The 6,000-nt window shown below is 37.3% G+C and overlaps 1 long non-coding RNA gene across 1 annotated transcript in view; it reads left to right on the top strand.

The window, feature by feature from the left end:
• LOC129392690 (uncharacterized) overlaps positions 1-1,924 on the top strand; it is an 82,403-nt gene extending 80,479 nt beyond the window's left edge. Inside the window, exon 3 of the long non-coding RNA XR_008619066.1 lies at positions 1,843-1,924. This is a non-coding gene — a long non-coding RNA (uncharacterized lncRNA). The remainder of the gene's footprint in view (positions 1-1,842) is intronic.
• The last annotated feature ends 4,076 nt before the right edge of the window (positions 1,925-6,000 follow it).

Below are 6,000 nucleotides of genomic sequence, written 5' to 3' on the forward strand. Positions count from 1 at the left end.
TAAGATCTTCTTAGGCAAAAATGAACTCAATTGGCATTCATTATGAATCCCTTTGAGATATAAACCTGCATTTTAAAAAAGATGTTCCTATCTTTGTAATTAGGTGCCAAGTCCCTGCTGTCATCCCAGTGTGTATAATATATTGGTGGAAATGATCAGTAGTTGGTCCAGTCCAGGGCAGTTTGAAATAAATCACAGTGATTTTATGAGCTTTGGAGCTGCACTTACTTGGTAATCTTTTACACAGTAATCCTTGGCCAGCATAAGCAGTAGGGATTTATAATACCACATGATCATCCAAAATATATCACCTTCCAATTAAGGGAATGCCAGGTGACATCCATCTATCCAAAACCAATTAATGAGTTATCAAAATAGCTGGCTGTTACGCTAAATTAAAACCACAGTTATCTCAAGTGTCTGTAAAACCAGGGAGATATCGAACAGTTTGATTTCAACTTTCTTTTCTAAAAGCACTTAGAATATCCTCTTCGTGTTCTTATCTTGGTAGATAGTATATAAAAGATATGATTTTATCTTGTTGATGATTGAGGAAGTGCTAGCATTTCATGTCATACCTTGCCTCATTGTACAAGATATGTGGATAAGCTATGAGCTTTGGACTAAAAAAATGCTGAAGCTAGGAAGTAACCTGGACTACTTGTGTTTGCTGTTTATTTTAATCAAATCTCAATGGCAGCTCTATTTGTTGCATTTTGATTAATTGAAGTTTTAGATTTCTAGAGTAGAATGGTAATTAGGATGCTATAAGCTGCTAATTTTTACTTTATTTCTTTAAATGTCAATGTAAATGTGAATACTTCCAATATTCAAAATGCCATACTCAGAGATCAAGTTAAAAATTTTCATGATGTCTGGTGAGCATTTAAGAATAATTTGTGGTAGAAATTATGGTTATAGTAGTGGAAAGAAAAAATGTGGTCATGGTAACTCATTTTCACTAGGTTTGAAATTAAAAGAAAATCACCCATCACAAAAGCCTAAATAGATTTTATAAGGTAATAGTCACAATAAAATTCCTGATCACAGTGTTGCCTAAAGAAACCAATTTTTGTCGTTATAATGAAATCATCACTATTTGCATTTGACCCCTTAATTTACCAAATGGCACTCATTAATGCAGGTTAATTGTAATGCTGTCAGTCTGTAACTTATACCGGTAATCAACACACTCTAGGCAAAGGACACATGAGTTATTGAGGCTAGGCTGAGACATCAACTCTTGAGCTCTTGCACAGTCACTTCTGGGCTGATTCCATTGCTTGCTCACTCTGGAACATGTTCTTGCACACTCTGATGTTAAGCACTACTTTGACAAGATATATTATTTACAACCTTGTGAATTAGTCAATGGCATCCTGTCAGAATTCTATTTAGATATAAATTACAATGTAACTGTGAATCATATGCAGAAAATCATGGGTAGTCTAGCTCCATTTCACTGTATCTGTTTTCTACCTATGTATTTTTTATCAACTTGGATGTATTTAGGAAGAAATTTTGCTCCAAAGCGGAAGTATTTTATCTCAAGTCCAGAAAATGGGTTATAATAAAATTGGGAGCCAAAGCCTTTGTTGATTTTATTTTTTAAAAAAGATATTGGCAAAATAATTAGCAAATTTTATCATTTCTCTTCACTGGTATATATTTTAAATTCCAACCTTATTACTTGTGGTTTTACTTTGCTAGAAAAATACATTTTAGAGGGAAACAAATTTAGCAGCTACCTACTTTTCTACAAGGATAAAGTCTCACTGTTTTCTTTGTATCAATCACTACATCCTAATGTCCTATATTCTGATTTTTTCATTTCTATTTAAGAGGCAACAAGCAAGGCATAATGTCTTTCAAGAGCACAGTGATCATTCACAGAACTGAATAATGATTAACGAAATGATATCCCAAGAGCTGAATAAACACAGCATTAGTGCTGGAAAATGTCAACCCTACTGCTTCAAAAGGGCAAAAGCGTCGCTGGACCCAAGCTGGTATTTTTCATTTTGTAAAATGGACTTATCCTGAAATTCTCCAAAATATTCATTTAATTCCTATTAAGAGGTGTGTGTTGAATTGTAAATGATATTAATGATACAACAGTGCTTGATAATGTCAGCTATATTCAGCTATATGTCATTCATTGTATTTAACCCTCTGGGCATTTAGAAAGCCCTTACCTTCTAATATCCTCTTGTCGTCAAATGCTGCCCAATGCTATTTACCAAAGAATTTGATGGTTACCTTTAATCATATGATACCCTCTTTTTTATGGCACATAAACAGAAGTTCTAAATGAATGCTAGCTGATTCTTGTAAACAGAATGGTAGATCACAACCCACCTGCCTTACTCATAAGATGGACTCGAGGTGTACTTAATACAAAAAAAACAAAATATACTGAAATATATATACACGATAATACATTTTTCATATATATTCCTTAGTATCCTGTTTAGTGGATGTTAAATTGTGGAAAAGACGAAAGAAAAACACGATCTTTGCTTAAATGTCCTTCATAGGACATTAAGCTGCCTTCTATTTACTGTGTTAAGCTCTACATGAAGGACTGGCACAACTTCTTTTGAAGATGTTGGGGGTAAGAGTTTATTAATTAATTTATTTATTTTTGCTGTGTTGGGACTTCGTTTATGTGTGAGGGCTTTCTGTAAACAGAATGGTAGATCACAACCCACCTGCCTTACTCATAAGATGGACTCGAGGTGTACTTAATACAAAAAAAACAAAATATACTGAAATATATATATATATATATATATATACACACTCGATAATACATTTTTCATATATATTCCTTAGTCAGTATCCTGTTTAGTGGATGTTAAATTGTGGAAAAGACGAAAGAAAAACACGATCTTTGCTTAAATGTCCTTCATAGGACATTAAGCTGCCTTCTATTTACTGTGTTAAGCTCTACATGAAGGACTGGCACAACTTCTTTTGAAGATGTTGGGGGTAAGAGTTTATTAATTTATTTATTTATTTTTGCTGTGTTGGGACTTCGTTTATGTGTGAGGGCTTTCTCTAGTTGTGGCACGCGGGGTCCACTCTTCATCGCGGTGCGCGGGCCTCTCACTATTGCAGCCTCTCTTGTTGCGGAGCACAGGCTCCAGACGCGCAGGCGCAGTAGTTTTGGCTCATGGGCCTAGTTGCTCCGCGGCATGTGGGATCCTCCCAGACCAGGGCTCGAACCCGTGTCCCCTGCATTAGGAGGCAGATTCTCAACCACTGCGCCACCAGGGAATCCCTGGCACAACTTTTAAAATGTAATCACTGCACAGAACAGCTAGGGGTTATTTGGTTGCATCTTCATAATAATGTTTAAAAGTGAAAAAAAAAGCATATGGTTCTAAGTTTCATTATTCAGCCATTTTATATAAAAACCAGTTGCAGAATGGAAGAATTTAGCTTGGCGTACAAGGTCATACAGAGAGGGTGATGTAATCTGAGAGGGGCACCTGAGCCCTGACTCTCAGCCCAGGGCAGTGTTGGTAAATGAGCTGCCTTAGTGAAGAGCCCATTATCACTCCTGACTACCCTCTTGAGAATCGCTATCTGAACTCTGTACACAGGGCTTTCAGAAGGATCCAGAGATGATAACAAGACCACATTTGTTTGCAACTTTCAATCAAATAGATTCTTCAGATGGTCTAAACACTACTCCTTTGTCTATCAGAGGACAAAATTACATTTGATAATTTAATGATAGTTTTTAATAGATTGAGAAGAATTTTTGTCAAATATGGCCACCATATAACCATGGTTTGTTTAAATAACCTCATTTCCCTCTTACCTTATATCAGAAAGTTAGACTTCTAATGTACCTTATTCATGCTACAACATGATTTATATATCCCTGAGCCAAGAACTCTGAGTGGCATCAATCCATACCATCTGAAAGCTTTTGCCAAAGACATGTCAGAACTCCTTTAAGGAACAGATCACCCCATGAATTCTAGACTTACACAACATCAGTGACCTCACAGTGAAAGTATGCCTTAATGATCCAATGGTAGAAGCTGTTCTGTAAATACATGGAATAGTTCTTATTGTGATCAATGGGCGTTTCCTAGAACTTCTGAACTGTTTCTAAACCCACAGCCCCATGGTGTTTTCAAAGTTTGATTTACAAAAGAAATAGGCATCTAAAAGATTTTCTATTCCAAAGCTCTTTTTTTTTGGCAGAAGTTAGATCTGAATAAGATACCTCAAAGCCACATTGTGTCACCAAAATCCTTCTTTCTCTAGGTCTAAAATCCTGAAAGGAGCCATTAGAGGTAAATCAATTCACTGCACCGCTTCTAAGTTGGAACAAACCTAAATGATCTAAATCTCTGTTGCTTTTCTTTACACACACACACACACACACACACACACACACACACACACACACACACACACACACACACACACACACACACACCTCCTTTCTCCTATTTCTCTTTCACTTAGCTGGATTGCCTCTCTGACAGAGAGAAAAACAATGATCATTGGCCCCCAGGGAAAGTGGTGTAGCTGCAAATGAAGGGTGGAGTGAGGTTGTGAAACAGTGGGCATGCTTTGTGTTGGCCTTCATTTCCTCCATGATTCCTGTGATTTCCTCTTGCCAAGCCTGGTGGGTGGAAGGTCTGCAGTGGGGGACAGGGGAAAGGCAGCTATGTGCCTGCTCTGCCTTGGAGGTATTACAAAAGAGGGATGGGACATTTGAGACACATTTTTTCTTTTACCATAAATTATAAAACAAAAGAAAGAGGATAGGTACCTCAAGAATTGAGCCCAATTCTTCCCTTTGCTTATAAAAAATTCTCCCCTAGGCTCAGAGAAACCTTTTACAGTGCCCACTTTGTGAACTCTTCACTCCATGCACAGGATGTATGAAAGAATAGCACAGCACAGCAGAGCACACACCTTGGAGCCTTACTGCCCTGCTTCAAATCCTGGCTCCTATCATATACTGCTTTGTATCTTTGGTTTAATTTTCTTACCCCATGAATGAAATGTAAATACCTACCTCATAGAGATCATTACTCATAGTAAATGCTCAATACATGGTAGTAAATATGATTATGATGATTGTTGTAGACCCTGACAGATGGTTTCTCCTTAGTCCTCTACTTTAAAGAACATGAGAAATAGGATTTCTACTTATTCTCCTGGAAAAGAAGACTTGGAGGCTCTGCACCTTCTCTCGTCACTACTCTTGTTGAGGTTGCATTTTGGGTAGAGAAATCACAAAATTCACCATCCAAACTAGGACACTTTTGAGAGTGAAATGGAGTGTTAATCCAATGGGACACCAGGGCAACAGGCATAAACTGGGGCTCTCCTTAGAAAACTGAGAGTTTGACAGCCTAATTATGGGATAGCAAGCTGGGGTCCTAAACCTTCTTCCTGTTTCAAAATCTGAAACACAACTGGAGGAAAAGGTGCTAATTTTCTCAAAAGTCTATTCTTGTTCGAAGAAGGCTAGGAAATAATTGCACCTGCTATTTTATCCAGAAACTCCATTAAAACAATGAGTCTAAACTACAAAGGATTATTGCTGCTTTAATATGCCTTGTCAAAAACACTGGCTAGGAGGTCATCAGGACCCCTGGGTTTTTTGTCCCGCTTGGCAGCTAATTGGCTGTGTTATCACAGTCTGGGTCCCAGTTATGCCACCTATACAATCAGAGAGTTGGATCAAGGGACCTCTGGGATCTCTAACAGTTTAGAATTGTTTTTAATCTCCTGTAGTATTAGCAGTACATAATAATTTCAATAGTATTACCTTTTCTAAACTCAGATTTTGCATCCTTCCGAAAATAGTGCTCAATTTAGGTTGTGAGCAGTGTGTTACTCCCGGAAGCACCGTAAAGGAATAAATAATACTCTTTTTTTTTATCTTTACTGGGAGTGTTTTATGTGCCAGAGACTATTGTTTCATTTAAATACCTACCGCTATGAGGTAGGTATTTAATTTTC

The sequence above is a fragment of the Physeter macrocephalus genome, chromosome 13 (assembly GCF_002837175.3).
Source record: "Physeter macrocephalus isolate SW-GA chromosome 13, ASM283717v5, whole genome shotgun sequence".
Lineage (NCBI taxonomy): Eukaryota > Metazoa > Chordata > Mammalia > Artiodactyla > Physeteridae > Physeter > Physeter macrocephalus.